Source organism: Camelus ferus, chromosome 5 (genome assembly GCF_009834535.1).
Source record: "Camelus ferus isolate YT-003-E chromosome 5, BCGSAC_Cfer_1.0, whole genome shotgun sequence".
NCBI lineage: Eukaryota > Metazoa > Chordata > Mammalia > Artiodactyla > Camelidae > Camelus > Camelus ferus.
In genome coordinates this window covers 67,451,679-67,476,169 of record NC_045700.1, presented here as the reverse complement: position 1 = coordinate 67,476,169, position 24,491 = coordinate 67,451,679, and the positions used below count along the sequence as shown (strand labels likewise).

Genomic DNA, 24,491 nt, shown 5'->3' with positions numbered 1-24,491 from the left:
GCTATTCCACATAATTCTATATCAGTCTGTTCCTTTAATTATATTTTATGGTATGTGTATACTGTATTTTACATCTGTATCCTCTTGTGCTTCCAACTCCCTCGTACCACACAAAGACGTTAAGAAACGTCCTCATACGTACCCCCTAATGGATCTGGGGAAATTTCTCTTGGCTTAGAAGCAGAAGAGTCTTAGAATACACGCATCCTTTCTTCACTAAATGCTGCCAGACTGCATCCCCAAATCACAGTATCGATACATATTTCCATCTCCCAAGGTCTCCACTTTTTCTAATTTTTGTCATTCTAATGCATAGCAAGTTGTACTTTGCTGTGTTTCAGTATAGCTTTTCTCCCATCGCTTGTGAGCTTGGGCGTTGTTGGGCATTGTCTTACACGCTTGTTAACTCCTACGGCTGCTCATTCTGCAATTTCTTTGTTTATATCCTTTGCCCATTTTTTGTTGGAATTGTTTATTCTTTTGAGTTTTCCTTTTTCTTATCAACTCATTTTTTTTATTGAACTTGTCAGTATTCCTCATAAAACAGAAATTCTTAATGTTTTTGAGTTATATATTTATTTTTAAGATTTTTTATTGATTTATAATCATTTTACAATGTTGTGTCAAATTCCAGGGTTCAGCACAATTTTTCAGTCATTCATGGACGTGTACACACTCATTGTCACATTTTTTTCTCTGTGAGTTATCATAACATTTTGTGTTTATTTCCCTGTGCTATACAGTGTAATCTTGTTTATCTAGAAATTCTTAATTTTATAGTGATAAATCAATCCATAATTTCTCCACTCCGAGGTCACAGAGACTCCTATGTTTTCTTCCCGTTGGTTGGTGGGGTTATCTTTTAAGTGTATGTCTTTAATCCAGTTGTGTTCCTCTTTGGTTTATAGTATTATAGGATTATAGTATTGGGAGGTAGAAATTCAGCTTTATTTTTTCTTAACATAGTAAGAAAAACTTCCAGCACCAGCCACTAAACAACATATTCATTTCCCGGAGAAGTGTGGTGTCCTGGGAGGACACTGCCGTCCACTGGTCAGGAGCATGGCTCTGGGACCCAGCTGCCCAGGTCTGAATCCTAGCTCTGTCACACACTGGCTTTATGACATACGCAACCACTGAGCAGTGCTCCAAGTTTCAGTGAGGAGGAAATGAGATGTCCCAGGCACATTGAAGGCACTCAGCTTTTGTCGTTGTTTACCAGGTTCTCCTGCATACCTGGGTCTGTTACAGTCTCATTATTCTACACTCAGTTTCATTGGTGTCTTTTTTTCCTCGTACCAATGTATGTGATGCATGTGCCTTTCCAGCTCACCTTATATACCTTCCTCAACTCTTTCTTCTCCTTTCTCTTTGCTTCTTTCTTCACCACCCCGACCTATCATCACTTCCCCAGTTTTGTGGATTGAGAAAGTTGATTCTGTCCATGTTTCCTTAACTAGACAAAACTTAGACAACTAGTATAGACAGGGGGAAAAAAATCTTGGAAGAAACGAATGCGTAAAGCAACTTGCTAATGTAATTGATTAATTAACCATGAGATACATAACTGTCAAGCAGACCCAGATACTTGGGTATTTTTGAATACCTGCTCATTCTTCTCTGCCGGAGAGTATATTCGACAAGCATTTCAGAGTCAGGAGCTCATGGAACCAGAGTAGGTGATAGGTGGAAGATCTAATGTTATCACACCATGTAGCCAGAGACATATGCATATTATAGAATATAATATCCCATAGTAGAAATACACACACCTGTCAAGCAGAGCAAAAAGCTCTAGAGTTACCCAGACCGCTCCCTCCTCTGGACAGTGCTGAGGACAGATTCTTCCTTGCCCAGTACCCTCTCTGCCCGCAACCCACACATACGTGTCGGCAGACACCTCATTTCTCACATATTCATTCTTCAGGTTTATCAACACCATTGATTAAGCCTCAGCCATCTTCCTCCATTCAGGCTATACACACCATGATTAGATTTCTGCACCCTGGGTTTCATCGTGCCCCTTAAGATAACATCTTCACAAAAGCACAGGGCTTTCCCCACGTTCAGGGGATAACACATTGCCCATTTTGCTTCTTTCCATGCCATGCATCGTGTCCGCACAGAGTAGGGTTTTGTTTTTTCTGACTACTTTTCACTCTCCCCTTTAAGGCACTCTCTGTCCAACAGTCCTCCCAAATGCATTCTTTCTAGTGCCTTTCCGTTGCTTCTACCCTAATCCATCTTCCCCACCCCTGTCTTACCTCTGCTCCCTCCCCAGGACTCAAGCCAGTCTTCCTCTGCCTTTAATTCATACTCATCTGCTGGCACTTCAGTGCCTTGGAGTTGGAGGGACAAAGCATTGTGATCTTTAGAGTAATTTTTTTTTTTTTTTTTTAAGATTCAAACAGCTAAACCTTCCTTTGAATCCACTTAAACCCATTTGTTCCTGGCAGCTGTTGACTAACCTCTGGCCCTGAGTGTGTTTTGCAGCATCAGAATTTACTTCCAAAGATTCTTGCTAGAAGAAGCCAGTGACAGTGAAAAGCAGTCACTGCTGATTCAGATATTTTATATCAATTATTTTTCTGACTTGACACACAAAATTGAGTCACAGCATTAAATATAGGTATTATTATACAATTAATGTCAGAACAAAATAACAGCCTGCTTTATTTTGATTTTCGCATTGTACTTATAGCTATTTATTTCTCTTGTTCAATCATAACTTACTTTGACTTCGTGTTCAATAGGTTCTGCAACAAATTTATAGTTAAATAACATTATACGTCTCATCTCAATCAGTCATACTGCTGTAATTCAGGTAAACAGACAATAATGAAGTAGGCAGGGCACAGAGGGTGTGTTCTGTTCCTCAGAGAGCATCTCAAGAAGCCTGGGTCATAAGTGAGGATCCCCCAGCCCCCTTTTGTTATTTTTCTATACCATCTGAATCTGGAGATGTATAATCTCTTAGGTAGCCTGTTTAGACATAACCAGGGTCTGCCACTTTAATCATATCAGCAGCTTACACTTAGATACATTAAACTTGTCAAACTGGCCACCTTCATTAGCTCACACTAGCTAGTTTATGTGACATAAATTCAGGAATGAATTATTGCTGTATTTTGACATTGGGAAAATGGCAGACAGAGGGGGATGAATGGCCTGCCTGAGGTTACACAGCTCTGAAGTTAGAAGCCAGTTCTGACTCCTGCCCTCCTGCTGCGCCTCTGCATTCCTAATGATGGAGCTCTTCTCTTGGGAAATACTAGGTTCCCAGGCACTGCAGGGCCACACACGTAACAGCGCTAGAAAGGTCTAGAACGAGCTTTCTTGTAGATACATGTGGTGAAGTAGGTAGGCTTCCACCAAGTGCTGGCACTGGGGGAGTCAGGGCGTCTCTCCAGCCCTTGCCAAAGCTGTGGGACCTCGGATTCCCTAAGGGCCTTCTCCCCAGCAGCAGGGTGCTGAAAACTGCTGTGTGTTCACTGCCCGTTGAATACAAAGAGCCATCAGCAACAGCTAAACAACAAGCGTAGCTCTCCTCACACTGCGAGGTTACCTCAAGCCCACTGGGACCTCAGGAACTAGGAACTAGGAAAGATTTAACAAAAGTCAGAGCATCAGAGAACTTCCAGAACAGAGAACTGCCCCAGAAGGGCCAGCACTGTGGGATGCCTTGATGAGAAACCCTGGCAGTAGAAGAGGAGAGGGGCCTTACCAGCTAATTTCATGGTTTTTTCCCCAAGACTGGTCCCTCTTAGTACCAGGATCTGTCAAAGTAAAACGAGCAAGATAAGGGTCAGTTGAATGAGGTAAGACATATAGAGCATTTAGTATAGTGTCTAACACACAGTGAATTCTCAGTGTCTCTTTGCAAGTAAGAAAGCAAAGCAAAGAATGTGACACTGAATATATGTATGTTCATGCATAACTGAAAAATTGTGCTCTACACTGGAAATTGACACAACATTGTAAACTGACTATAACTCAATAAAATAAAATTTAAAATAAAATAAAAAAAAGAAAGCTAAGTAGACAGGAATAAGTGCACAGAAATTAGAATTCAGCCTTGGAAAAAACAGAAAGGCTGAGAAGCAAAATGGTTCTCTTTTCTGGAGCCCCTTTTCCTCCTTTCTCCCAGCGCATCTTATGAACACAGTGTAGACGCCCTTTCTGGGGGTCGAATACATTCGTCAGTTGTAAAATGGAGTAGAAATATGGAATTCTTAGAGATCTTCAAGTCATTCAACCATGCCAGAATAACAGAACAAGGAAGACGTTTCTTGTTTTTCCACTGACTTTATTTTGAAGTTAAGACACTCAGAGGCATTCAAAGCCAAATAAACCAAACTTCAGACCGAGAGTCCAGATTCTGAAGCCCCCACAGGTTAGCGATTTCCTGCAGGAACTTCCTCGAGAACCATTCATCTTCAGGATCTCCTCCTCTTACATCTCTTTTTTGTCAGTCATGACGTACGTAAGAGACCTGGCATTCCCCAGCGTACTGTTTCCTTTGTCCCCTGTTATTCAAGCCTAGAAATTACATCTGAGTCCTCCTTGTTGCAGGTGACAAGCAGCGTTTGTTTTGCATTTTGATGCAGTCAAATGCTCAGGTTCCAGCCAGAAAAGCCAGCTTGGCCCGGGCTGGTCATCTCCCAGACCGTAATCCTCTCCACCTTTTATTCGTGTGGAGGCAGCTCAAGGTATTAGCCCTCTCAAAATTGCAAAGCCTCGTTTTGTTTGCAACTCTTGAATATCGTATTACCAGGCCGAGTGTGGTTTTATTGTCAGCTGGAGTATGCTTAAATGAAGTGTGTGGATGCCTCAAGAGGGGCCACGAATTCCCTCAGCACTTACCGTGGGCTCTGGTAACAAAGACACTTCTGGGCTAGGGAAGAATGGCAAGTGGCTGTGACTCCACTGCCAGAGTCCTACAGTTAGTTTAATTATAATACCTCCTCACAGGTGCTCACTTCTCAAGAAGCATGGAAGGTTGCTCACTCTCTTGGAAGTTTTTAAGTCTTTTTCACCCCAAGACCTCTTTTAGGAAGCCTGCTGTGGCCTGGCGGGTGGAGACATTCTTTTCGGCCACATGGCATCAAGCCAGTTAGTGGATGAGGTCCCCTTCTCACTGTTCTCCAAGTATCACATCAGGGCCATGTCGGCCCAAAGAACTTTTTTTTTTTAACCTACAGAAGAAGGAAAAAAAATTATTATCATTTAGAAAAAAGAAAAACTTAATGATAGTTTGCTTCCATTAAATGTATCTTTTTTGGGGACTTAATCTTTGTGCCCAGATGTCTTAAAGACAACAAGGGGCATGTATCTCCATAGAAGGAAAGGCTTTGCCAACACAGTGTGTTGTTACTCCTGTCATTTGTTACTTTCCTCTTATTAGTCACACTGATGTACTTAAGAGTGTCTTTGGATGAATTAATTGGTAACTGTTGAAGAAAAGTGACACTTGGCTATATTACTATATGTGTGAATCACAGGGTGCTAAATCAGTAATATTTGAAAATAGGATTATTCTAGTAGTTTTGGAAAAAGGTTGAGGGAAAATGAGCACACAAGAGTGATCGGGTCTTGTGAGCTGTACTCTGGGGAAGGAAGTCAGTGACAAAATCAGCCGAGTAAGCAAAGCAAGAGATTACCCTGCATCTGTCTCTACCTATCCATCCATCCATCCATCTATCCATCCATCCATCCATCCTTCTATCCATCCATCTATCCACCTATCTATATTTATTTGGCTGCAAGTCTGTGGAATTCATTTAAACTCTTGTTTTTCTTTCCTCATTATATAAACATTAAAATTAGTTTTAAATTCCACAAGCAGCCCTATACTGATGGAAAGGAGAAATAGCCCACAATTTTGTGGTTGGAGGGAATAGAACTTTAAATTTTTCCTGAATAATCCCCCTAGACTAATAATCAAGTGTTGACTCAACTCTTAACATTGCTGTGCAGTCCTTAAATGGGCTGAGGTGAGGAACTCCCTTCTTATATATGATGACAGCCTAATGTTTTGTTCTATCAGTGGTTATTACAACAGCTTATATTTATGAAGTGTCTTTTTCTGAAGAGTTTCTAGGATTCTGTAATTCTCTGCATTTTACACGTGGGGACCCAGAGGAATAGAAATGTCACATCATGACAGAGGGACAGAGCTAATGCTAGAACACGGCTCTCTTATCTTCCAGGTTATTGCTTTATCTTATCATGCTGCCTGTCAGCATACAGATGACACTCAAATCTGTTTCCTTTCAGTGCTAAATTCACAGATTTTTTTTTTTAACTGACTGATCCTCAGTGGACAGAGGCAACCAGGATATCTAGCACTTAGTCACCAGCCATCTGGATTCCACATCCTTTGAAGTTTTGTCTTAGTGCCTGGGGGCATGTGAGGTGGCTCTAGGGCCATGTGATGTCACTAATAGCTGGTTGATGCTGAACCGCCAAAGGTGTCAGTAGCAATAACTGGGTCTAGCTTTTAGTTCCTGTCACAGATCCCTAAGGGTGCAGAAGCTGAACCATCACACTTGGTCTGAGAAACTGTAAAAACAGAACCTGGGGTTCCACATAGCCACCCTCTTCTTTATCGTGTGTCCCCCAGTATCTTTGTCTACTAAGAGGTCTGAGCTCTCCTAAAATATCTTCTTAGTGAAAGCAGTGGTTTCTAGAAAGATGATCTCTGCCTCTAAAGACTTCACTGAGACCTACATTTAGTGCCGTGTATCTTCACAAATGATTTGAACTGTGTAAAACTTGTAAAATTTGGAGACATTTACTAAGAGTGCAGTGAGCATGATTCTGAGGTTTGTAAATCAGTTAGGACCAATAATCTTCAAAGTTGAAGGCACCAAGTTTGCGTAGTTGAGAGAAGTGAAAGCTAAGAAAAAATAAAATCCTTTGCTGGTGGTGTTTATGTGATGAGTTACTCTGTAAACAGTGGTGATCAGATGGTTTCCATTCCCCTCTAAATGAGGAGGGGAGAATGGAAGGAAACAGTTAAAGTAAAGCAGAGGGGATTTAAGTTAGATAAAAGGAAGGACTTCCTGACAATAAGATTCTTAAAGCCTGGAATGGTTATCAGGACAGGTTATGGACTCGTCTTATCTAGAGACCTTTAAAAACAATGTAGATGCCATCTGTCTAAGGTGCTTTAGAACAGACAGCCCTAAAAGCCTCTCAATGGATTAGATTATCTTTTAAGGTTCTTTCTAGTCCTATGATAAACAAGAGAACTTGGAGTATTAGTAATTGGCCAATTGGTAAACATCGCAGTGGCAAAAACCATCTTGACCCACTACTCACCTCCCCCACCCGCCCGCTGCCAGATAGCCAACTTCACAATTACCATTTTAAGTGGACTTGTTCAGAGACCTGTCTCTAAGTTTCATAAGAAACTGAGCGTTTCTCCGAGTTTGTTGCTATTTTTACAGAGTGTTTTTTATGTGCGGAGTCTTTGAATTTATGTAGTTAGGTCAAATGATCCTTTTTTTATTCCTTTTATTGCTTTAATGTTAAAATGTTCACAATTAAATTATTTTAGTTTTATAAAATGATTTATAAATAAATAAGGATTGTCAAGGTGGTATTTATTTATATTACTAAAAAACTGGAAACAACCTAAATACTCAACACGAGGGGATTTGTCATCATAATTTTGTCCTTTCCAGATAATGGAATAGAGTGGAGCTTTTAAATTTCTTTTTTTTTTTTAATTCAGGAACATTTAATTACCTGGAGGAATGCTTTATATGGGAAAAAATAGCATATAAAACTGTATCCGTGGCATGATTTCAAATGCCTTTATACAAGAAAACAAAAACCTGGGAATGAAATATACACCAATATTGGTGAGATGTTGGTGATAGAACAAGGGCTTTTGTATTTTCACTTGAAATATTCTTTTGAGTCGTTCAGATTTTTCTGTAGCATGTATGGATCTTTCTTACTATCAGGTCAAAAAAGTTGTAAAATAAAATAAATTCAACTCTAAAAAGTGAACAATCACATACTTCAGACACAAAACTAACTTATCATTGTGGTCTTCCCTTTCATTCTCTCTCTAGTGTTTCTAAAATATTTGTAGAAGATTTGACTGTTAGGCTTGGCATTGCCCTCACAGAGGCACTGTGTCTGTTTGTAATGCAAATTGTGTCTAGTCTCAATTCAGGAAGCTTGGGGAAAAACAAAACAAAACAACAACAGTAAACACCCTCCATACTGAAGCGCTCTCATAACTTCCCGTTATCACTTGCCTTCCTCTGGACTCAGGAAATGAGTCAGAAGTTATTGTGCTTCATAGCCCACGCTTCAGTTCTCTCTCCTGGCAAACACTCTGAAACATGAGTTCTTGTGTTAAGTTTGATGGGACTCTGTTGCATACTTCAAGTGTAGTTATAGCTTTACCTACTCAAATGCTTGCCCTCTCTTCTGTGGCTGCAAGAGAAATTATGATTTAGAAAGTGTACCACTATCAGCTGACAAGAGTGTGTGAGATATGTTGGTGTTAATATGCATTGCCTATGATGAAATTTAGCATGGACGAATTGGGAGTTTGGATTTTACTCAGTATCCAGTTCTTAGTGTTACATATGAGAGGTATCCAGCCACCTCTACCAACCACCATTACTCTCCTAATTCAGGCATTTATTATCTGTCACCTAGACTAGGTTTTCCAACATGTAGGCTTCTAACTGGTCTACCAACACCCAGCATCTTTCTGCTGTGCTCCATCTTCCAGCCGGTGCAAGAATGATCTTTCTCAATTCCAGTAGTCATGTCACCATTTTTCAGTAGCGCGCCCTCACCTGTAGGATGAAGTGTAAATTCTTCAGACAGGCTGTGAGCCTCTTCCTGTTCTGATCCTGTCTTCTTGTCTCATCACATCTTCAGTTTATTCTCCAGTTGTAAATTCTGTTTCTTCAGTGTGAAACTGTCTCTTGAAAACAGAGTTGAAATAAAAATCATTCTCCTTTTTTAAGACCCACATCAAGTTTTTTTACCCCATGCTATAAAGGCTTCTTCTGCTTACTCAGTGAGACTTAAGTGCTCCTACCTCCCCATTACAGACAATCACAATGTAATTATTTGTTTGCTTGACTTTCTCCTTGTGGGGCACTGCGCCATTTAAGGGTTTAACTTTTACATCCTGAGCACCTTGGACAGAGCCTGGAACATACTAGTTGAGAAGTAAAACTTTTTGTCTCATTAATATATTAACTAATAAAATGGCCTGGAATAAAATACAGGCATGCCACATTTTATTGTGCTTTCCTTTAGTGCGATTCACAGATACTGTGTTTTTTTACAATTGAAGATTTATGGCAACCCTGAATTGTCAGAGGATGGTTAGCATTTTTTAGGAATAAATCATTTTTTAAATTAAGGTACGTACATTGTTTTTTAGACAGTATCCTCTTGCGTACTTAATAGACTGCATTGTAGTGCAAACAACTTTCATATGCAAACCAAAAAATTGGCGTGACTCACGTTATTGCAATATTTGCTTTATTCCAGTGGTCTGGAACTGAATCTACAGTATTTCCAAGGTACGCCTGTAGAAATTAGATGCTTTTAAAATAAACAGGCAATAAATAAGCTCAGGTCATTAGCAGCAAGTCATACCATAGACTTAACTTCTCTTGGCTCAAGGGAACTCTTCAAGGCTTTGTCCCCTGAGCCCTCCCTGCTGGACTGCTCCCAACAACATCTTTTCCTCAATACCCCGAGGATGTGCCTTCAGAGTGACATGGAGACCCTTGCAAACAAGGAAGAGGTCCACAGGGAGAAAGAGGCGGAAGACAGCTTTGTCATTTTTCACCTTGCTCTCTAGCTGTCTTAATGATGTGGTGAAATTAAAGTTATAAGTTGTTTTCTAGACGCGTAGATACCAGACTTTTCATGGGCTAATCAATTCTGTAAAAATGGGAGGTCACCATAAAGCAACCAAGTTTTTATTTCATCAAGTTAAAACATAAACGAAGCTCATCTGCTATAATCAGTGTTTCATTAAGAAAAGCACATCTTACATATTAACAAAATAGGAAGGATGTAATCACAGAATGTGGGAGAATTCTTCAAGTTAAACAAATGGAGTGAGACTTCCCTGAAGTGGAGTTGTACTTACTTTTCTCATTGTGTTGCTGCTTGGTGAGAACTTACCCGGACCAGCATGAGATAACAGGCAATAAGGACTAGTTTTTTTAAAAGAGGGAGGGATGGCCTGCAAATAGCAGGACAGTCAAAGGGCAGGAGGAGGAACAAGGAGCTTCTCCTGCTGCTCACAACTGACCTTACAAAACCACTGGTTGCCAGGAGGCAGACACGATTTATCCTGCCCGTCTTCTGATGTTTCCAACTGCTAAGGATTGCTCTTGGGTTGAGTAGGGGGAACCTATGTCTTGAAAACTGATTTCAAGCTGTTACTTAGGAATTTCTGAAAGTATCAACAGATGACAGTAGTACTTTTTAATGGTAATGAAAAGAGCCCTTGAAGTGCATTCTGTCATCTTTGTTACTTACCAAAGTCTGTTGATGGTGAAGTGGGTGGTCAGGTTATGTTTGCATTGGCATGGCAGCCACTGACTTAAAAATAGTGATGTCCATGTATGGGTTGTCGTGTGTTGCTTTTAGCTGGTGGATGGTCTGTAGTCCGTAGTTCGTATACATGTCATTTCAGCCACAAGTACCCCTAGAGGAGCAGCTGTAGGCACCTTGATGTTGCTGAAGGCCCCTCACCCAGCTTTGATGGTGGTGCCTAACTTTTTTGTTGGCACCTTAGCCTATCAAGATCAAGTGCTGGTTGACATCCCTCATCATAGATCAGTGTTCTGATGACTTTTATTCTCATAAGTGAACATCATCTCAGAAAGGTGGGGCTCCGTTCCATCACTCTATTTAGCTAAGCATTGTTGTTTTGAGAGAGAAATGCATGTTTAGTTTTAGTATCTCTAACATGGAACAAAGTTATGAACAGTTCAGTCTTCAACCTGGCATTGTAAATTTAACGTGTCAACATAATAAAGCATAAATAGCCACACATAAAGAAACTTGCTCTATTTAGGGCCAACTTTCTCTTTCTTGTGGTTGAATTTATTAAATGTGGTAGGTGGACAGATTCTTCCAAGTTTTGAGCTATGAGCTGGAGAATCCAAAAGCAGCTTATGATTGTGATACAGTTCTTAGTGGTTTTGTTTTTTTGATTGACCACTGTGTGGACATAAAATTGGAAAATCAGATTCAGGGCCTGGAGAGTTTTCTGACTTGTGTGTATATATTCACATATTCTAGGATTATTTTCTGGAGGAAATAACCCATATTCAAAGTATTAGCATTTGGAGCTTTTTCCTTTGAATAACTTTGACATCTTCTAAAAAGCTTACACTTCCCTGTAACCCAGTCATTTAATTTTGGGAGGAACAGTTTTATTAAGGTGTAATTCACAGGGCATTCAGTTCACCCATGTAAAGTGTACAACTCAGTGGTTTTTAGTATATTCACAGAATTGTGCAAACACTACCATAATCAATTTTAGAATATTGTATCACTCTCCAATGAAACCGTGTACCTGTTACCTGTTAGCAGTCACTCCCCATCCCCCTGTCTCTCCCCAACACTAGACAACCACTAATCTGTTTCCTGTCTCTGTACCTCTGACTGTTCTGAATATTTCATATAAATGGAATTATTCACTGCATGGTCTTTGGGGACTGGCTGGTTTCACCTAGCATGCTGCTTTCAGGGTTCATCCATGTTGTAGCATGTGTCAGTGCTTCATTCCTTTGCACTGCTGAGTAATACATCGTTGCGTGAATGAGTACCACATTTTACTTACCCGTTCATCAGTTGGTTGGCATTTGGGTGGTTTCCACTTTTGGCTATTATGAATAATGCTGCTGTGAGTATTCACGTGCGAATTTTTGTACAAATGTATTTTCATTTTTTTGGATCTATACCTAGAAGTGGAATTCCTAGGTCATACGGTAGCTGTACGTTTAACTTTGTGAAGAGCTATAAAACTGTTGTTCAGAGTGACTGCGCCTATTTACGTTCCTATGAGCGGTGTATCAAAGTCCTAAGTTCTCCACGTCCTCGCAAACATTTGTTGTTACCTATCTTTTTTTGTCATAGCCATTTTAGTAGGTTTGCTGTGCTGTCTCCTTATGGTTTGATTTGCGTTTCCCTAATGACTAATTTTCTTGAATTTTTTTCTTGTGCTTATTGGAAATTTATATATATTATTTGGAGAAAAGTCCAGTCACATCCCCAGTCACTTCATTTTAAGACCTGTTTTCAAATATGAATGAATCAAAAAGGTAAGGAATAAGGCTATTCCTCAATGAGGATGAAATGAGGGTAAAAAAGGAAAGAATTGGGTTCCTGTAGTTTCCTCTCTTTTCTTATGGTCCTGTCTATTAAATGACTCACAATTTATTTCTTACTCACACTGGATGAAATTTAAACTCCCTTTAAAAAATACATAAATGTTTAAGCTTCAAAAATTAAGCTTTTTAGGGGGAGGTGGGGTAATTAGGTTTGTTTATTTATTTGTTATGTATTATTTAACAGAGATACTGGGGATTGAACCCAGGACCTCATGCATGCTAAGCACACACTCTACCACTGAGCTATACCCTCCCCCACAAAAATTAAGCTTTTACTATTAAAAATTTAGAGGCTTGTCTTTTATCTGTTTTTCTTTCTGAGTGAAATCCCTTGTTAGACATAAGCAGGGAAAGATGGTCAGCTATGGATACTGGGATGTAATCCAAGATGCTGGATGTTTCCCTGATTCTCCAGGGGGAATCTGAAGATGAACCAGAATCTCGGGCTCACACCATTTCAGAAGCTAAAAGATCTAATCAGAATACCAGCTTTCTCCATTGCTCTGACCCTGGATATTCTCAGTAGACACCTGTTAGTGGTTGAACAAGATGACTCCTTAAATTGTGAAATATTTTATGGAGAAGATACATCTGTTAGAACTTTTCTCCACAGCAATGGGTTATGATGTACTTTTTTTTGCTGTGTTTCTACTAGTGCCTTGCTTCCACCAGAAGCAAGAGAGAAACTGTTAGAATTCAAACAGATTCGGAACAGTCTTTCAACCCATTTCAAATGAAAGGGAAAAAATCAAAACGAATGAAACAATCAAAGCTCCTATTAAAGTTTTATTACAAAAAAAGTAAAGGAATATCAAAAAGGAATAAAACAGCAAGTCTTAACTCCATGGCAATATTTCCCATCCTCAGTTACACTTGATACTTTTATGCTACAAGAAGAATTAATATGTAGACCTTGAGTGCATTGATGATTGTTCTGGACTGGTAATTGTGATCTTATTTAAACCCAGTGACTATCCAGCAAAGGTTGCCCTCTATCAGTGTGATACCTGGGGCGCCTTCCCCTTTGCTCCATCCGTACCGAATCATGCAATGAGATTATTATTTCTTCATGCTAAAAAGAGGTAATGTTTAATCACTTCAAATTTTTCTAGTACTAAATTCTATATTCCGGTCTATTTTGGTGTCTATTTTCTAGGCCCTGTTTTCTTATTGTCTTCTGTAAACTTTTCTCTTAATTAATTAATATTCACTAAGCATGTCCAGATAGTAGGGCAGAATAACCATTAATAGTGACCTTTATGAGTCTTTTATTTTAATTATGTTATATTTAAGCAAATATATCCAAACTATTATCATTTTGATATATGTTATGAACTCAATTGTAGCCACTCAAAATCTGTTCATTGAAGTCCTGTCTCCCAGAACCTCAGAATGTCAGTGTATTTGCAGATTGGCTCTTGGAAGAGGTCGTTAAGTTAAAATGAAGCCATTTGAGGGGGATCTTAATTCAGTATGACTGGTGTGTTTATAGGGAGAGGAAATTTGAACACAGGCACACACAGCAGGAAAGCCACGGGGTGACACAGGAAGAAGACAGTCATCTAGAGGCGGTTAAGAGAGGCCTCAGAAGAACCCAGCCCTCCTGACACCATAATCTCAGACCCTTAGCTTCCAGAATTGTGAGAAAAGGAATCTCTGTTGTTTAAACCTCCTAGTCTACGGTACTTTGTTATGACGGACTCTGGCAAACGAATACAAGGTATAATTAATATAAAAAGTATCAGTAAGATAGTTTATATTCTTATTTATTTATTTACTTTGGGGGAATCTAGTCTCTGAAATCTACTGTGTAGTTTCCACTCACCAGCACATCTCACTTTGGACTAGCCACATTTCAAGTACTCTGTAACCATATGTGACTAGTGACTACTTCACTGATGAGTGTAGGGGCAAAAAAATATATACTATGAGAGTCTTAATGATGGGCAAAATGTGAAATGAGGAGTCCAGGAGGCTAAGAAGTTTACTGGAAACAGAGAAAGAGTTCAGTATCTGTTTTTTTGTTTGTTTTTTTTTTCATTTAGAATTAATGTAACTACATTATAGAAAATTCAGAGAAGATAAAAAAGAGAAAGGATACCCTCTTCCCCATAACCCCATTCCTAGAAAAAAACCACCTAAATTGTAATATTTGTCTTTAGCCTTTATCCTACATACTTCCTTTATTTTGCATATCTTATTTCCCACTTTTATTTAATATGATATCATAGCCAATTTTCCACATTGCTACAGTCCTCACATCTGTCATTTTTAATGACTGTGTAATACTCCATCAAGTGGTGGCAACAGAATTTAATTAGTGTCCTTTAGTATGACAGTGTTTAGTGTATGCAAAGAAAGTAGATTAAAAGTGTAACACTGAAAGAACCAGACCAAGGAAATGGGAAGTTTTAGAGCAGAATTACTTCTGATTCTTCAAAGGTTGGGCAGATTACCAGGCATGAGCACAGAACACAAAGACTGAGCATAGATGATAAATAGGTTATTTTCTAATCAAATAAAATTTAAATTAATGTGATACATTTAATTATATGAAAAAACTTAATGACCCTTTATGGTAATTAGGCATAAATAGTACATGTTGACACAGGTAGTCCTGTAATGTAATTAGGGCTACTTTACGTGGCCAAACAGAATTTTCAGTTTTCCTCCTCTCAGTTTTCTCGTCCTTATAATCAGTTTCAATGTCAAGTATCACTCTGATACTTGTTTTATCCAGCTGTAGTGGATCATATTTTTCCCCAAATTATATCTTGTATGTATTCATTAGAAATGATTACTTAACATTCACAGTGGGTGAGGTACCGTGAAAGACAATATAAAGGACACAGGTAATTTTGATATAGTTCGTGATTTCAACTGACCTTCAAGGTGAGTAGCTCTTCCATTCACTTACTCATTTATTCATTAATTTATTGAAAGAGTAGTACAAAATAAGGCTAAAGAAGTGAGTTGGGGAAGGGTTGGAACGAGCCTTGCAGGCCAGGCTAAAGAGTTTGAACTTGATTTCAGAGGCAATAGGGAGCCAGCAGAGATCTTGGAATGAGGCTTAAATACTCATGCACACTTATATACATTTTTGGAGTGAACTCGCTGAGGACTGTGGAGAATGGACTGGAGCAGGAGAGATTTGTGGCAAGATGTCAGATTAGTAGGAGACTGATGGAAAAGACTGGAGGGAAAAAGATAAGGGCCTGACCAAAGGCGCTGGCAGAGGGAGGGGAAAGAGAAAGAATCCCTAAGTTTGTAGTGTAGGAGATGGGTGATACGCTGGGGTGGGCTGCAAAGGGGGAGGAGGAGGGAGAGGGCCCGAGAGAAAGATAATAAATTCTTGACTGTGAGGAGCATCTGGACACACTGGCAAGGAGGTCTTGTTTTTAGGTAGTAGATTGAAAGGGAGACAGGGAGAAAGAAGACCTTCTAGACATTAAGGAGGAAAAGGCAGAAACGTAGGCATGCCAACAGAGCTTGCCCTGTAGGCAGTGAGAGTTTGGCAAAGTATAGGATGCTGGACTGCAGCTGATTTCAAAATGAGGTATAAAAATGTACCACAGAAATCCTCTGTAACCATAGCTAGCGGAGTTTAAGAAAGTTCTCTGAGATAAAATCCAGGCATTTATAACAAATGCTCATTGAGTGTTTTCTGTGTTCTGGACAGCGTTCCAAGCAATTAAGCATCTATTATCTCATTTAGCTATTTCTAATCCTATGGTATATTTTCTAGAGTTATTTCAACTTTACAGAAGAGAAAACAGGTTTGGAAGGCTGAGGAACGTGGAAGGCCACTAGATAGCTAGAGATGACTTGGAATCAAAGCAGGCAGAGTCCACAGCCCGTGCGTCCTCACGCTGGGCAATGACTTAGAGAATTCCTGGGAGGCGAGGAAGCCTAAAGAGCAAGATGTGGTGGGGATGGGTGACAGAGGCTGGGGGAGCCATCAGTCACCTACAGCCCTAGGCAACACGGAAGACACAATGTTGATGTCTGAGGCCTGGGGAAGCCCGAGCAAGCAGCAGTAGAGAGAAGTGATGACGTGAAGTGCTGGGAGAGGGTGGGAGGGATGAGGGTGAGCCTGGGTGGTCTGCCAGTTCAGGCAGGTAGAGCTAAGGGTGACCGTGAGGACTTTAAAGGAAATCATGGCTGCTGCTTTCAAGTCCCACATGCAGCTGAGAAGGAAGTGGTGTGCATGCAGGTTTATGGCAGCATATATTCTGCAATCATCGCCACAGGGCATGTAAGTGGGAGCTGAGGCAGAGAGTAAAATCAGTACTAAGCAGTTCTAAGGCAGGAGGAAATGAATTGGAGGTGGGATGAGGCCTGTGTCATTGTGGGTGTGGTGGAGAGCCTGGGGGAAGAGGCAGGAATTCCTGGGAGGCCTGGAAGCAAGTAGATGTCTGCAGTGAGAATGGAGAAGAGGTCTGTTTTCTCATTTGTTTTACTCTTTAATAAGCCTGGAAGTAGCTCTCTCAGTAGTAGAGGCAGGAAAATGCTGAACAACTTACAGGCTTAGAGATGAAAACAATAGCTTTTAATATTAATTGAGCACTTTTAGGATGTATTGGACCTTTTTTGCACACTTTACAACAAGCCTATGAAAGAAGAACACGGTAAGGGTGAGCTGGGAGAATTCACAGCTCCCATTTGTGAGAGCCCCAAGCAAAGCCAAGTTTCAATTAAGATAAAAAAAAAATTGTAGGAAAAGTTTTAGTGAAGGGACAAGAAAATACAGTTTTAGAGTTAGAAGAAATACTGTAACAGATAGTCCATAGGTCAGCGTTTCCCGTACTTGCCGGAACTAGGCATCACCTGGGGTTCCTGGTAAAATACAGTTTCTCATTCTGGAAATTCTGCTTCAAAGTTTGGATAGGTCCTAGAACCAAGTTTTAATAAGTGCTTTATGATTATATAAGTTTGAGAAACACTACCAAGGAGTGTGATTGCCAGGGTTAAGAGTGAGGTCAGCACTCAGAAGAGGATGCCTGAGGTGTGAGGATGGGATGGGAAGGAGAGGAGAGAAAGAACCAGTACCTGGGTAAGCCTAAAAGGAAACAGGGGACCCTCAGTCCTGTGTTTAGAGGGAAGGGGCTCCAAGTCTCCAATTTGGCAGAAGCCTGCAGTGATCTAAGGACTGGTCCCCACCCCAGCCAACTCCAGTAGCTGGGAGGGGTCTCCTGGCTCACGTCTTGCACAGATGACATGAGAGCCCACAGAACTTTGGGTCCCTCTTATCAGTTTGACCTCAAAGCCGGGCATCACAACAGTTGATTCGATTTTAGAACCTAAATATGTCCTCATCTGAATCACTACCTCACCATCCCCACTCCCCGTACAGAACAACTTATACCTGCTTGCAGACACCTCAGATCCCTTGCTGAGGGATCAAGGGTATACCATCCTTTTACAGTTTTAACAGATTTTAAATGCAAACACCAGGAAGACAGGAGGCAGTGAAATTCACTCACAGCACAGTGTAACCCATCAGTCAACCAGTGTAAAGGTCTTAGTGGCCCAAGCAGGCATTTGAACAAAGATTGGAGCCTACTGGGGGCCCTGGAGAGAGCCACCTCCCTTAGGGGAGAGAGGAGGGAAGGCAAAAGGAGGAAGGTTTCAAACCTAAGTTTCATTTTTCTCTGTTTTACTAAGAAGGCCCAAGGCTGACCTGTTTGTATTCAGAATAGAAAAGCTAAATGGGATTTCCTCACGGGGGTGTCTGTGTTGCCAGAGATCATCCTGATGGGGCGTCTCAGGGGCACCGTGCGAGTGCTCGAGGGCTGGATGTTAGCAGAAAAGAGACTGGACTTTTTTAAACGGTAAGAGAAGAGAATGATCTCAGGGTACTTCTAAGGCAGCTGCTGGTCAGCTCTAGTTAGGAGTTATCAGTGGGTCCCTTCAAAGTCTTGAAGGAGGAAGCCATGAAACAAACATCCCAGAAAAAATACGGAGGGGAGTTTGAGAGGCTAAGTACCGATCCTCGTCAACTGTGATTGAAAAATTGTAGTAATCTGAAGCACAGGAGCAACGGTTGTTCTCAAAGGCTCCATAATTCAGCGAGTTCACTACAAATTCATTGAACCACCTCTGGTTTTGCTTCAAATCCCTGCCACCACCAAAACTGTTAGACGCAATCAAATCCACAGTTGTAATTTACAGCTACTGTATTGACAGCCAGGCAGATCCTTCCTCCCAGAGCTTCATGGTATTGGCCTCTGGTGAACCTGGGCGCTGGAAAACGTTATTGAGTGAAATCTGTGTGTGCACACTGAATCTATGGGGATGATTTTAGAATGTACCCAAACTTCAGTGTTATGGTGGGGTCTAAAGTTATCTTTGGATTTTGGATTGTTTAAAGCAAATACAGAGTCTCATTTTAACAGGATACTGGCGATGAGAATATACCAACTCTTATAGTACTATCTTAAAATATAGTTTCACAAATGACTTCTGCATTATTCCATACCCTGTGCCCTTTGTGTGTCAAATCTTAGTAACTGGCAAAGAAAAAAAAAGTGGGAGCTTCTTACATAATTTCGTTGAGCAGGTGTTAGACTGAGGCTTCATATTTGAATCCATTTACTTTTTAAAAAATGATCTGTGGACATTTATTTGCCTGTGGCATATTGTACACATAAAATTCAAAAGTTTTCAAAATGACAGTTGCTGTTAACATTTGCCTTTGTTCAGTCCTTAACAGTCAAGATTAAGTTATCTATCACAGAGCTGCTAATTACAGATGGCCTAAGTAGTGACTTCCTCCAAGCATGGAGTTCAAAGTAGATAATGCCAAAGCTTTGGAAGGTTGAAAGGTGCTGTATATTTATCCCTTCCTTGCATGTACTCAATCATGTGTCTCCTTCCATTTTAGCCGTTTCTGCTTCTCTTCTTCACCTCATCTTTGTACTGCTTGAGGCTAATACATCCATCCAGCATTAATGCCAGGCTCCCCACCTCCATTGCTTGGGCTATAGCTTCACTTCCTTTTCCTTTTGAATCTAGTAAATTCCCAACAAAGGAAGTGGGATGTATTAGGAGGACCTGTTTCTGGAAGCCTCAGAAACACGTAGACAATATACCTATTCCTGTTTGGGGGGGAGGTCTGCCCTTAATGGTAGGAACAAGATCAGTAAGAGGTCCAGTGAGAAGTCATAGGGATGAACAAAGGAGAATAAAATTAACTACATGTGTCCTTCTTCCCTCTTTCCTTGTCATCCTTCACCTTCTGCTTTTCCTTCTTTATGTTTTAAAACTTTTTATTTTGAAATAATTTTAGAGAAAAGTAAACCTTACTTGAATTTCGACAGTTTTTCCATTCATGTCTTTTTTTCTGTTTCAAGATCCAGCTATTCCACACTGTATTATTAGGTGTCCTTGGTCCCCTGTGCTCTGGACAGGTCCTTAGTCTTTCCTTGTCTTTCATGACCTTGATGCCTGAAAGAGTATTGGTCGGTTATTTTGTAGAACATCATCAGTTTGGGTTAGTCTGATGATTTGTCATGATTAAACTCAGGTTATGTATTTTTGGCCAGGATACTACGGAAGTAATGTGCCTGTCTCAGGGGGTGCGTGATGTCAATATGTCTCAGAATTGATGATGTTAGTTGTTTTTTTTTTTTTTTTTGACGTATAAGTTGATTTAAAAAGTTTTGTTAGTTTTTGGTGTACAGCAAAGTGATTCAGATACATACATATGTATATATATTCTTTTTCAGGTTCTTTTTCTATCATAGGTTATTACAAGATACTGAATATAGTTTCTTGTACTCAACAGTAGGACCTTGTTATTTATCTATTTTGTATATGGTAGTATGTATTCTGTTAATCCCAAACTCCTAACTTAACCACCCCCCCTTTTCCCTTTAGTAACCAGAAGTTTGTTTTCTATGTCCGTGAGTTTCTGTTTTGTAAACAAGTTCATGTGTGCCATTCTTTTAGATTCCACATGTAAGTGATATCACATGATATTTGTCTTTCTCTGTCTGACTTACTTCACTTGTGACAATCGCTAAGTCCATCCATGTTGCTGCAAGTGGTATTATTTCATTCTTTTATGGCTGAGTAGTGTTCAGTTGTATATATGCACCACATGATGGTGCCAATCTTGATTGTATTGTTAAAATGGTGTCTGCTAGGTTTCTTCGCTGCAAAGTTACTGTTTTTTCCCTTTATAATTAACCCATAACTTGGGAACATATTTTGAGACTATGCAAATGTTCTGCTTCTCCTCACACTCACCCAGTAATTTTAGCATCCATCCGTGGTTCCCATCGGCAGCCACTATTACTGTGTTATTCTTTTTTTCCTCTCTCTTTTTTTTTTAATTGAAGTACAGTCAGTTATAATGTGTCAATTTCTGGTGTACAGCACAATGTCCCAGTCATGCATATACATACATATATTCATTTTCATATTCTTTTTCATGAAAGGTTATTATAAGGTATTGAACATAGTTCCCTGTGCTATACAGAAGAAGCTTTTTAAAAATCTGTTTTTATATATAGTGGCTAACATTTGTAAATCTCAAAATTCCAAATTTATCCCTTCCCACCCCTTTCCTCAGTAACCATAAGATTGTTTGCCATGTCCGCGAGTCTGTTTCTGTTTTGTAGATGAGTTCATAGTGTCCTTTTATTACTTTTTTTTTTAGATTCCAGATATGAGTGATATCATACGGTATTTTTCTTTCTCTTTCTCGCTTACTTCACTTAAAATGATGATCTCTAGGTCCACCTACTGTGGTATTCCTATAGTCATTTTGACTTTATTCTTCCCTCTACGTTCACGAATTAGAATTCTTTTCTAATGAAAAGCTATCCTTTCTCCCTCCACCATTACTTTATTTATCCAGTTATTTACATTATTATAGACTCATGGATATTTACTTTTTTCCAGTCCTGTCATTATTCTGTTGCTCAAATAATTGCAGCTTTGGTTTTTGGGAGCATTTCCAGGCTAGCTCCTGTCCCCTTTTGACTTGCCCAGGATTTTTTGAGAACTTACTTTCTTTTTGGCACTGTGAGATGCTCTGGAATTATCTCATATTTTCCTTGCCACATGCCAAGAATCAACCACTATCCCTCAGAGGAGTGATTCCTTTTATTACAGAATCCTATTCAGAAGCCAAGATCTAGGCTCTAGGAGTGCTCATTGCTTGAGTGTCATGGCTTCTAGACCCTCTCAGTAGATGGAACTTGGAAATATGTGTACTAACCTATCATATGCTCACAGCTGTATTCATTTTAGAATCTGTGTATACACTTAAAAATCATGAATTTATGCTCTTACCTCCAATTCCAGTCCAACACCACTGTGTTCACTGTAGTCTTCCCTGTCCTTATTTGTAATTACTTTTTCATACTGTGAAAAGGCTGGCTGTCTGTAATGTATTTAATTATTTGTTCAACCCTAATATATACCTAAAGTTGTTTCAGAATTGCTAACCCTTACCCTTGTACTAACCAGAGTGTAATGTTTGTGTTCAATTCTTTTTATCTTTATCCATATTGTATCCCGTCAGAATACTGGTTTCCAGTGTTATTTGGGTTAGTTCTTTTTTTTCCCCCAAGCTGTTCAATGTGGTTATGTTAATTATTTGCAATATAATTAGGTTCATTTGTTATTAGTTGTATTCCTATCTGAGGTTCCCCCACATCTTGATTGATTGTTTTTAACGCGCATACACTAAAATTCACTCTGTTGTGTACAGTTCTAGGGGTTTTGGCAGGTGCAGAGAGTCATATATCCACAATCAGGATATGCAACAGTTCCAAAACCCCAAACTCTCCCCTCCACTCCTGACAAGCACTGATCAGTTCTTTGTCTCTATAGTTTTGCCTTTCCCAGTATGCCATAAATAAAATCAGTCAGTACTCAGCCTTTTGGATTTGGCTTCTTTCATTTAGCAAAATGCATGTGAGATGCATCTGTGTTGCTGTGTGAGTCATGTTCTATCACGTGGACACTGTACTCCCTTCTTGTGACGTAATTTGTGATCTTTGTCCATGCATCTAATGTTTGCATTCATAAAATTGCCCAGTGAACTGATGCTGAAACTGTGACTTTAAAGGTGTGTTTTTCATCTTTCCCCGAGTACTGAGTTTACTTCACTTCGTCTTATTTACTGAGGTTATTTTCTACAACCATCAATCATTTTAACATTCCAAGGAGGGTTAGAGCCAACCCTTAATTCTTTTTGGTAAGATTGACAGGGAGTATGGATAATTGAAATCCTCTCATAATCTACAGGCCTTGTAATAGCTACTTCTTCCTCCAACTACTTAAAGGTAGCAAAATTGACTCCTTTTAAGTTTTATATCCTTTCCCTTCCTTTACTCATCCTCTGGTAGAAGCACTAATGAGTCCTCAGGTGGCCATAAAAATGGAAAGACAGAAAAAAAGGGGAAGCACAGGCTGTGGGTAATCTACATAGTAGATAAAAAGCCTCTGTGTCATTGAGAATTGATTGCACTCTAGTAAAATTGATCTGAGTACGGATTATGTATCTTTGACTTATTTTAAATTTCCTTTTAATGCTTGGCACTTGTTGCCTCAGTGATAGACTTATGGTCAGTCCTAAAAGTCTACCTAAAAGAATATATTCCTACTCAGAAAATATCAACCTCCCAGCTCTATTGTCTCTGGCAAGTACCTGTGTGCTCTTCACCACAAAGCATGGCATTAATTTGTGGCACTGAGAAAATCTTAATTGCACTGGAACGGATATTTGTAACTTATATCCTTGGATCGGCACATTTGGATAGTCTTTTGGGAATCTGTGAACTTCTAGAAATTACATATATTAGTGTACGCACATTTTATGGGAGGGAGAACCCTGTTTTGAATCAGATTTTCAAAACTGCAAAACAAACAAAATTAAGACCATTAACCAGAAAGATTATCTGCGTGACTCCCCTAATGTTGACTTAATAACCCTGAAAGCCCTCATATCCTGTCTTTTTTAGTCTAAGAGATCTTCATTTGGCTTCAAGAAGCATTCACTAGACTATAAATTCCTTAAGAGAAAGTGTTAAATCTTTTTTTTCCCCTGTGTCTCCAGCACCTAGGACAGAGTCTTATATATAATACGTGTTTGAGAAATACTTCCTGAATGAATGAAATATTTTTAGGCTACTGATAGGACTTTTTAGTCTGTTGATGATATAAGAAATCCGACTAGCCCATGCTGTCTGTGAGACATTTTAATTTAATTAGTTTGCAGGAATCCATCAAGCTTTGTCATATATCAGTTAATCCACTAGTAAATCACTAACACTGAATGTCTGCAGTATTTTTTTTTTTAGTATTTTTTATATTTACATCATGCGCCTTCATTCCCTAAATCCCTGTGGCCTTCACTGGTGATAAATGGAAATATATTTCCCCTTCTCTCTTTTGCTACCCAAGAAAGTAGAGGGTTGGATGGATTTTGAAAAGATCACTTTACAGTGTGAAATCCTGAGGGAAAAAAAGTTTCTAGTGTTTGTTTGTTTGTTTTTTAACTTTGCATGTAAGCTCTAAACCGCAAAACTGTGTTATTATACAGAATTTACCGTTCTAGCTGAGTTTTGGAAGCCTGGGTGATCTGACCTCAACTACAAATTGGTCACCAACAATTCCAGTCCATGATCATCTCTTCAGTCAAATAATGGTGCCATTAAAAAGTAGCATGGTCTTGTTTGGGGGTATATCAGCTCTGGCTCTCCTGGTTCAGTATTAGCTGAGAGCTGAGCAGTGGGCCTCAATCAGTAAAAAGCTCAGGAATTACATTTATTTAAGGTTGCTATAGTCATTAAAATACACTATACATAGATATCTTATGTTTGGGCCACAGGCTATTATTAAAAACAAAAGTCAATATTTAAAAATCAAGATATTTTACAAACATAGACCAAAGTTGCTAACTTTTTTTCTTTGAAGCTGGTAGAAATCACTGGCTCATATTTAAAACACTCCCTGTAAATCTCAAATGCTTGCTTAAATTTAAGTTTCACCATAGTCTTTCCTCTTTTCTGAAAGTCTCTTGTGGTATGCTAGGTTTGCAATTCTGTGGTATTGCAAAATCTGGAACCATATTCT

At 39.5% G+C, this 24,491-nt stretch overlaps 1 protein-coding gene across 1 annotated transcript in view; it reads left to right on the top strand.

The window, feature by feature from the left end:
• Positions 1-24,491, top strand: part of PARD3B (par-3 family cell polarity regulator beta) — a 923,861-nt gene that overhangs the window by 684,297 nt on the left and 215,073 nt on the right.